This window comes from Ciconia boyciana, chromosome 3 (assembly GCF_034638445.1).
Source record: "Ciconia boyciana chromosome 3, ASM3463844v1, whole genome shotgun sequence".
Lineage (NCBI taxonomy): Eukaryota > Metazoa > Chordata > Aves > Ciconiiformes > Ciconiidae > Ciconia > Ciconia boyciana.
The window spans coordinates 94,143,462-94,153,767 of record NC_132936.1 but is presented as its reverse complement, the minus strand read 5'-3'; positions in this window follow the sequence as shown (position 1 = coordinate 94,153,767).

Below are 10,306 nucleotides of genomic sequence, written 5' to 3'. Positions count from 1 at the left end.
TGTTTCTTGTTAGCTACTTTTTTTTTTTCTTTCTGCTCTGTTCTGGCAAAAGGGTTTGTTCTGTCCCTGCAGCCCCACAAGTCAGCACGCACTCTTGTAAGCAGTCCCATCCTACTGCAGAACTCGGGACACCCCTCTAATTAAAAATGCTACTATAATTTAGAAATGTGGAGAGAAGTCCCCCCGCCTGCGGGCTCAGCTTTTTCAGGCTATGCTTATTAGGCTTTGCAATGAGTGGTGCTAAAGCCAGTCCTCAGTACTGAAGCACAGAGGGAACAAAATCATCCCAGCCTCTACCTCTTTGCTTTGGATGAATGTTCTTATCCATGTTTCCTCCTGCCAGTCCCTTGTAGCTCCTTCCTTCTCAGACTGCCTCCTGGCTTCTTGCTTACCAGCACCTACCTCAAAACCACCATGGATCTGGTGAGTTTTGTGATTGGGGACCATTGCAGTGTGGAACTCCCTGCAGCAGGACACTTAGCCTCAAGGTGAGCAGGTCTCCCTCCTAAACTGGTCACTTTTCATGAGTGCTCGCAGACACAGCAAGCTCAACTCAAAGACGTTTCAGACTTCATTGGTAGAGTGATGTCGAGAACTCTTAGCCAAAGCACCATTATTTTAGATACTGTATTGACCTAAATAAAGGGAGATCATGAATGATAGCTGATGCAAAGATGCAACAGGATAGTGATACAAGAAGGTTTCACCCTGTGAGCAGCAACAGCAGCCTGACAGGGATGAATTTCACCAGGAGGTAGGGTTGCCTGGCACTGTGGAGGGAGGTGGAGGAGGCAGTAGCTGCATGCTTTTGGGGAAAGGAGGAGGAGGGGTGGAAGCACAGTGATGCTGATGGATAGGGAGCAGGAAATGGCTGTCGCATAGATAAGGATTGGTGAAGAGGATGTAGTGGGGAATGGCCCAGTCTCCTAATGAGAGACTTCCACTTTTCTTAGCTGTCTGTGTGAGGGAGACAGGGTGAATAGCTGCTGTGAGCAGAGCTTCCTCTCCCTTCTCTCTTCAGTGAACAGCTCACCTGGGGGAAAAAGGGAGCTAGACTTACAGGCATCACTAGAGAACAAGGGGTTTTCTTCCCTGTCTCAGTGGCTATCCAGCCCAATATCTCATGAGGTCCCTAAGGCTCCTCATCTTTGCAAAGTGCCAGGAAGCTGGTTTTGTGCTTGGTTAAGTGCCTGATATAAATATGAGGACTTGGAGGCAGAAGGAATGGGGACCCTTTAGGGGCTGGTGGTGCTCCCTGCTATCCTCCTCTGCTCCCCCAAAGCAGTTGCAGCAGGTCTGCAGACCTTACTCATTCAATAAATGCTACTTCCAGCCAGAGACCTTAAAGCAGGGCTTGTTGCACAGGGGGCTATGAGCCAAGATCCCTGGGCGTCTGCCCCTGCTGCCAAGAGTTCAGCCATCAGAGGGGTGCACAGGCCCCTTTCTGTCATCACCCTGCCAGTGGGGCAGGTTGCTGCTCACTGCAGACCTTGCCTGCATTCCCATACGTTGCAGCAGAGCAGCTCAGTGCTTTCTCAAATTTATTTCCATTGCTGGATGCAGAGGTGCTGCTGGTGCTCATAACACCCCTGCGAGGAACCTGAACCCAGGGGAGAGCTGGAACATCCAGCCCAGCACTTTGGGCACCTTGTGCCGAGTCTGGTAGGGTGCATGGAGTCCCAGGGAAGGGTTTGTGCCGTTGGTTGAAAGCAGCATTAGTGCCCGGTGTTGCACAGCTCCTGTGTTTCACTTGGGCCATGGCGGTACCAGATGTGGGGAGGGGAAGGGGTGCTCTGTCTTATTGGGAAAGCACTTTCCCAGGGTGCTTTTGTGTTACTGTATTAATAGCTGCTACAGGAGATGATGTTTCCTTTTGGTATTGGAGAGTAGGTGTGAGGAGGAGAGGAATGCTGGGTTGAGCTGTTCCTGCACCATGCTCCAAAAGCAGAGCCTGAGCTTGCCAGCAGCAGCCTTATGAAATTAACCCCCTTCTGCCTGACTTTTTAGCTTAAAAACCACTGACCCCTTGTAAACTTTTGCCCGGCCCCTTAAGGGGCAGGGGGCTGCGCGCTGCCCTTCAAGGTAATGCCTTTACTGATGGGGAAGTTGAGCCCCCCTCGTCATTCCCCTGGAGGGCCAAGGGCTGCTGCTGCAGAGGCAACCGGAGTGGTGGCCCTTGGGGCCATTGGAAGGAGGTCCATCCCTGCTCTCAGCTGCAGCACTGCAGTGAGTGAGCAGCAAAGGCCCGATGGCTCAGCACCCCAGCTCTGCTCTCCTGCTCCCATGTCCCATGGGAAAAGTGGCTCCCTGCTCTCAGGGTGACAGACCCAGCCCTACAGTGAGAAATAAGCCCCATCCCCCAAGCAGGGGCACTAGAGGAAGGCTTAATCATCCTGCAGCCAATTCCAGGCCGTTTGGGAAGCCAAAAGGTGTTGGTTTCATGACAGCAGTTACAGCTTGGCCAAGTGATGGTGGAAGGTGGGCAATGGGAAAGGCCCACCACAGCCTTACACTGCACGCATGCCAGCCAGCAAGGGTTACAGGGCTCCTAAAGGGGTGTCAATCTGGCCGTGCTACGTGGGGTCTGTGGGTGGTCTCGGGTGACGTCTGCAGCCAGGCTTTCCAAAAGGCGGCCCAGAGTGGCAGGAGGCTGCTGAGGACCAAATCCCACAGCTCATCAAACAGCTCTGGAGGTGGTAGCAGCACATCCTTGAGCAGGGAGCACTCGACCACCTGTACAGCCCTCCCCAGCTTCTCCATGCCCACGGCTGCCTGTGGGCTCAGCTCAAAGACCTGCTCAGGGTGGGGGGAGTTGCTCTACAACAGCCACGCACCATGTGGCATCAGGCCAGTCCTATACCATCTCCACACCAGTTTGGTATCCATGTTCCTCCACTTCTGCACCTCCAACTGGAACTGCAGCCCCTTCTCTGCATCTGCAGCACCCCCTGCACCCAGGGGTGATGCATCTCCTGCACCGCCTCCCAAAAATGTTATAAACCACCTGGTCAGCGAGCAGGGCTGCAGCCTGGTGCAATGGCACTGGCTCTTCTCCTCCCTCACCCAGGGCAGCCTTGGGGGGACCTTCCAGCTTGGAGCCCATTTTCTTTCTCCTCCTTTGCTGCTCTTGGCCATTCTGGGTATGAAATTCAGTATTTCCTTTCCTCTTTCTGAGCCTGCAAGGATTTAAGTGGGTCATCAATGAGGTCACAGCATAACCAAGTCATGATCTTATTAGATCTCATAAGTTCAGTAGCACTAAACCTGCTCTGTAATTGAAGCAGAAAAAGGATCTTATCCTACTGAAGACTGGTTTTGTGGAGGCATCTGTGGTGCCTATATCACCCCAGGTTGGTAAAGTGGGTTGCTGCAGTAGAAATGCTGGGTTTTGAGCCGCAGCCATGCCAGGCCATCGCTCATCCTAGGAGACAGCATTTCCTGCTGTTCTCCTGGCGAACCCCTAGTGCACAGACTTACGTCCCATCCTCCCCTTTCCCTGCCGCAGAAGGACAACGCGCTCACGTCCTGTGCTGCAGCCGCAGTAGCTGCCACATTTCTGCCTGGGACACGCTGCGTTTCAGTGGCAGGTCAAGCAATGCTCAGCTGGGAGAGCCTGGGGGAATGAAACACGAGTTTTAAATATAGCTCTCCAGCCAAAATAGCAGCCTACATTCCCTTACAGTCATCAAGGATCTAAGGTGTGAGCAGTACCCTGGGCACGCATTTACAACTCCAAACACACAGACACAGAAGGGACGGCAGGAAGCGGGAAACTAATTAAAGAGATGACCTTTTTTTTGCTGTGAACAGGTGCTGTCAGGTTGGCAACACCTCCGTAAGTCCAGATGGACCCCGAGGTCCCTTAAGGGCACGTGCAATGCAAGGGCTTGCCAGTCCCAACCCCAAGCAACTCCCTGACTTTGGCAAAAGGGGAGCAGAAAGTACACGCTTGTCTCTTCTCACCCGCTTTGCTCCAGGAGCTTCACTCTTGATAGCCTGGGCTGCAGAGTGAGAGGCTGGCACACAGGACCTGCGAGAAGCCCAGCTCTCCCTCGCACCCCTGCCACCCCCAGCCCTGGGGCTGGCTGCTGTAGGGACCCGAGGCTCTGCACCCCGGGTCCCATGGGACTCCCTGCAAGAAGGTGCGAGGATCATAGCGGTGGTAGTGGAGCCGAGCCACCCAGAAGATGCCGAACGCATGCTGAGCCACAGGCTGAAAAGCCGTGGGGCTCGGTCCCTTGTGGCTGGAGCTGAGCATCTCCCCGAGACACTGAGTGTAACGCAGCATGTCCAAGCTGAGCCCTGCAGCGAGGGAGAGCAGCCCAGGGGCTGGTGCAGGGAACTAGAGCACAGCTCCTCCCCTGCTGGGACACCTCACCCCTGCCACCGGTGCCTGCAGGAGGTGGCCAGTGGGCCACGAGGAGCAGCAGGGGTATCCCCAGCACCCATCGGCCACCGCTACCCCGCCCTTGCCCCAGGGATAGCAGCAGTAAGCACTCTCCCGGCTTGCAGCCGAGCGTGGCACTGAGCCCCCCAGTCCCCAGGCTGAGGCGTACCCCCGGGGACCAGCCCACCAGTAGGTAGAAGCAGCAGATCCCCTGTACGTGCGGGGACACCCTCGCACACCAGCACGTGCCTCCCAAGCACCCGCTGTAAGGATTCGCACCTGCATTTACACAGATCTCCCTTCACACGATTTCAGGTGTGACTTCCCTCACGTCGCCTGGAAACACTGGAACAGGTTGCCCAGAGAGGTGGTAGATGCCCCATCCCTGGAAACATTCAAGGTCAGGCTGGATGGGGCTTTAAGCAACCTGATCTGGTTGAAGATGTCCCTGCTCATTGCAGGTGGGTTGGACTCGATGACTTTTAAAGGTCCCTTCCAACCCAAACTGTTCTATGATTCTGATTCTATGCACGTAGTGATAGTGTGCACGGAGCTAGTCACGTCACACATGTACACATGTGTAACCCAGAAACCCACACATCCATATACGTGTGGGTTCCTGGGTTACACTTGTAGGTTCTCACCATCACACCACCCTCCATGCAGGCTCCCTGCTCCCGCAGCAGCCGGGCGCCCACGCCGAGCAGCACCCACGCACAGGCAGCTGCTGCACAGCACACGCAAGGCTGCAGTGGTGAACCCATGAACCCAGAACACTCATGTCAAGGCAGGACGTCCCATCGCTCAGAAGCAGCTCAGGGCCACCTTGTGCTGGTGCTGCCACTCATCTTCTGCATCCCAGCTGCCTGGGAAAGGAGGGGATGGCTCTGCACTAGAGGTGTTCAGCTGTGGGACAGGCAGCATGTAGGGCATGCAGGCAGGGCAGGAGCAGCCCCTGGGCCTGGCAATGAGGGGCAGGGGGTTTCTGAGCCCCCAGCTCCCAGGGACCATTGCTGAGGAAAGAGCTGGGCTTACACCGCAGCAGAACGCCATCCGCAGCAGCGTGCCGAGAGCCCATGGAGGCAGAAGAGGCCTTTCACCGGGAATCCCAGCAGTTCGCCTTTGCCGCCTGCCCTTCACGGCCAGCCGGTTCCCTGTGCGAGAGTGCTGGCGCCTTGCAGTCAGCTCCTCAGCTTGGATTGCAGCTGGCGTTTCCCTGCTGCTTGCTGAGGGAGGCGATTTGCTTGGCTGCAACCCGAGCTCCTCTCTCCTCCAGAAAGCGCTGGGAAAACCCACGGCACTGGGAGAAGGATTCTGCTCCCCCTCCATCTTCCCCACCACCAGCGGCACCACCATCCCGACAGCCATCAGGAGCACCCTGCTACTGAGCCCACCCTCCTGACCAGGGCACAGCCCACTGGAGGGAAATCAAGGGATGAACTTTGATTTATTTATGCCATTCTGGGTCTTAGGCTTCCAGAGGGTGGCTGGTGGGGGCCCAGGATGTCAGCACAGAGAGCGTGCCAGTGAGGCTGTCGTGGTGTTACCCGGTCTGCATCCAGATCCACTGTCCAGAGAGCCATGCACTGCTGCATCAGCCACACGCTGCAGAGCTGCTCGCCCTGCTGTCATGCAACCAGAGCAGGGCTCCCAGTAGGACGATGAGCAAAGCTTCACCCACAACCAGCCCCAGGCACAGGGGTGCTGCTGCCCACCACATGTAATGGCTCCCCTGAGACTGCAGAGCAGATACAAGGAGACCCTGTCCTGCAAGGTCTGCTGTGGGAGAGACTGGGAGGAGCTCCATCTTGCCCGGGTCTGTACTGCACCCAGTGCCTCTGTGTTGCTCTTGCAAGCTGGGGGGGCTTCAGAGTGAGTTGTAGAGTCCTACCACCCATAATCATTAAAGGCTCCCGTGGGGGCTGTCAGCCTTAAAGTCCTGCTGTAGTTCCATCCCAAAACCTTTCCTGCATTTTCAGCTGTCTGTGGGACCCCTATCCCAGAGCTATTGCCATCAGATAGTCCGGTCTTTCCAGGACGCTCCAGCCTGAGCCTGCTGCAAAAGTCCCTGAGGCTACGCAGGCACTGGGTTACTATTCCAGTCCCCGACCAAGATCCCTGCATCTCCTTCTAGTCCTTGCCCAGCTTTGTTTCACGCACTTCCCTCTTGCTTTGCATCAGAGGTTGCCTGAGCTTGAGCTCCAGGAACGTGAAGATATATCTGAGCCTACGTAGACCTTCTTTTCACATGGTGAGGAATTATTTACACTTGGGTTGGGATTTGCTGCTCTACTAATTTTGTTGTCTCCTCGTTTGCCTGTTTGTCCCACATTTCAGATGGCGTTCCCTCCCTCCCTCCCTCCCCCTTCCTTCCCTTGCTGCCCCCACTTGTGGGCGCCTTTCCTTCCTCCGCCTTCTCCTCCTCCTCCTGGCTGGCCCGGTTAGGCAGGTGCAAGAAGAAGCTGCAAAAGGAAGATAATCCATCAACTCAAATATCACTGAGTTTTACAGAGAAAGGGGGAAAGAGATGCAAAACTAAATGACCTTTAAAACAAGCGACCTCTCGGATTCCCTCCCCCACCCAGAAGCAGCTCCTCTGCTCCGCTGTAACCTTCTCCTCCCTGTCCCAGCATTTATTTATAAGCACCATCAATAATTAAGAAGCTGCCTGCCCGCCTGCTTGCCTCGGCTGCCGTGTTGACAGAGACATCTCTGACGTTTCCTGGCTCAGCCTGGCTGCATTGCTCACTTGAGCTTTTAATTTTCTTCCCCTGCCTTGTTAGAAACACAGGAATCACCCACCTGGAACGGACCAGAGGTCCAGCGAGCCAGGAGACCTCCCTGCAGCAGGCTGGTCCCCCCGAGAGCAACCCAAGAGCTGCCGGCTCTCACAGCCCCGCAGCAGCAGCGTGGGGTGGGATGTCTGGGCTGTCCCTGCCTCGGGCACCACCACTCCCTGCCAGAGTCCAGCTCCAGGAGAAGAGACCCCCTTGTCCACATCCGAGGGCCGGGGAGCTCCCACGCTGGTGGCTCCTTGCTGAGAAAACCGCAAGCAAGGGCTCTGTGGCTGGAGTTCCCTGCCCAGGGGAGCAGCATCACCCTGGACACCCAGCCCCAGGCACCCGGCCAGGGAGGTGGAAGAAGGAGAGACCCACCAAGCAGTGCAGCCAAAAAGCACAGCCAAGCCGGATGACTTGGCCCGAGCAGGCAGAGCTGGATGCCTGACAGTAGAGGGGTACAGCTGGGCTTAGAAATCAGGGATGGAAGGCTTTACACTGGCCTGGAGGAAGCATCACAGGGCATAACCCAGGGACAGGCCGGGCACAGAGGCAGCAGCCGGGCTTGGCACATCGCTGACACTTCAGAAGTCCTTGGGAACACTCTGGGTCACTCCTCGCGGGTTCAAAGGCACCCTGCAGGCATCAGGCAAGCTCTGGCCCTTGAACAAACCCTCAAGCGTGCGGTTTCCAGCCAGCCCGGCTCAGCAGCTGCAAGCAGAGCCTGCAGCGCGCCAGGGCTGAGCCCAGGTCCCTTTGCCAGTGCGACCCCAATGCAGCGATGGGGCGCAAGAGGGAAGCCCAGTGGTTCTCCCTGAGCTGGCCTGCGATGCTGCCAGACACGGTAGGGACAGGCAGACAAGCAGTGGCAGATAGCTGCAGCCACAGGCGTTTGGCAGCCTCCACCCCGCTCCCCCAGCACACAGCACGATGCCTTGGGCTCCCCTGCTCCACCGACTGAGCCCTGAAAGGGAACATGCAGGGGGCCGGGGCTCTGCCATGGCCCCCACACCCTGCCGCGGGGCCAGGGAGTGCCTGGGAGCCCGGCGCAGCAGCGGCGGGAAGCGGATCTGTCACAGAGCGTGGCTCTGGAGGGACGGTGATGGCAGCTGGCAGCTCCCCAGCCCTGCCGGTGCCGGGCTCCGCTGGGGTGGGAAGAGGGCACCAAAGGACAGTGTCAACTCAGCAGCCCTTGGCGCGCGAGCTCCCAGGCTGTCCTGTCCCATCAGCGTCCGACTCCCGCCACGGTGACCGCCCTGACATTGTCCTTGCTGCGATGGGGTGGGGTGGACAGGACCCCCGTTCTGCCCTCCCAAGTTGCCCCACAGCAGACCCTGCAACTGCTGATGAAGGACGTACGGAGCTGCAGCTGGGGGACTCCCAGGGCCTGAGAGACGGAAGAGGCACCTTCTTCCCCAGGTAGCCCACCTCCCCAGCCCACGCAGCCCAGCTGTCGCAGGGGTGCTGGAAGAGCTCACCCCCCTCCCCAGTGGTCTCCTTCTTCTGTGGGTCAGGCTCTGAGGAACGTCCCCAGCCTTCAAGGGAAGGGGTGGCCTCCTGCAAGGGGTATCAGGTGTCTCTCTGCAGGGGGTATCGCAGCCAGGCTGACTTTGAAGGTAAATAAGGCAAGCAGGGACGATGCCCTCATTTCAAATATAACAAAGTCCCTGGACCTCTGGGCTGCTTTCTGGTGGCCACATGAGGGAAAGACGCTGCACTGCCTGCCCTGGGCTTTTCAAAATCTGCCTGTGCACTGCCTGTGCTGTAGGACCTGAGCCCGCTCTGCATCCCTCTAGAGCACTTACCCCTGTCACAAGCGCCTTGGGTTTATCAAACCACAGCACAACAGGGAGAGGTGGAAACTGGGGCAGGGAAGGGACTGACACAGAGTCACAAGCTAAAATGCAAAGCATGGACCACCCCGGGGAAAAAAGAGACCACGCAAAACCAACGGAGTATCTCCATGAGAGTGCTGGAAAACAGCCTCCCACTAACTCTCATCCCCAGCCTGGGAAGGGAAAAGCTTCACACCTGCTCTGAATGTCGTGAAGGCTGCAATAAGCCCAGACAGGAATAGAAGTCACTAACTAGATGCTTTCCCTCCTCCAGGCGAAAGTGCAGCCGCCTCTCCTCTCCTCTCCTCTCCTCTCCTCTCCTCTCCTCTCCTCTCCTCTCCTCTCCTCTCCTCTCCTCTCCTCTCCTCTCCTCTCCTCGCCTCGCCTCGCCTCGCCTCGCCTCGCCTCGCCTCGCCTCTCCTCGCCTCTCCTCGCCTCTCCTCGCCTCTCCTCGCCTCTCTTCTCCTCTCCTCGCCTCTCCTCGCCTCTCCTCGCCTCTCCTCGCCTCTCTTCCCTTGCAGCAGCCCAGCAGCCGTGGTGCCAGAGCAGCAGCGTGCACGCCGTCCCGGCTTGGCTCGTGCACCCGCTGCCAGGTTTGCCGAGTGAGGTGACGCTGTCCATGTCGGACAGCCCTGCAGCTGGTGGCCAAGTCCACAGGGCAGGGAGGAACGTGACCAGCGCGGCCGAGGGGAGCCTGCCGCATCCAGCACCTCGGCAAGGACACGACAGCACCCCACTTCACAGGAACAGAGGTGCAGAGGAGGAGGGCTATCAAAAGTGTTCAGTGACCAATGTTATTGTATTAATTACCTCCTTCATGGCCTGACCTACTGCAGCTAGCCCTGTTTCTGTGCATGTCTCCTCCTGGACTCTCCTAAGGGAGATGTCTTCCTCATCCCCCATCCCCTCGAAGGGGATGAGTGGCAGCAGCCTGGCAGTGAGGGGATGCATGCTCCAAGGCCAGGAGCCGTGGGGATTGCTGTGACACAGCAGTGACAGTGGAGACCCTAGAGCTCAGGCAGTGCTAATGGAGATGCCCATCCCTGGGTATCAAGAAGAGCCAGCAGAAACTGTCAGAGTCCCTCCAGGAAAGGAAGGATTGCTCAAGGGGCCACCCAGTTCTGAGCCAAAAGCAGCAGGCATTGCGCTAAGGAAGCAGAAAGGCTGGGAATATCTGAGCAAATCCTCCCTGAGTCCCTTTTGCTGCCCAAATACTGCCCCATGCTGCCAGCAGGGCTCACAAATAGGATGTTTCTGCTGCCCACAGCCTCTGAGACAGGCTTTCTGGCAGGACGGTTGCTCTGCTT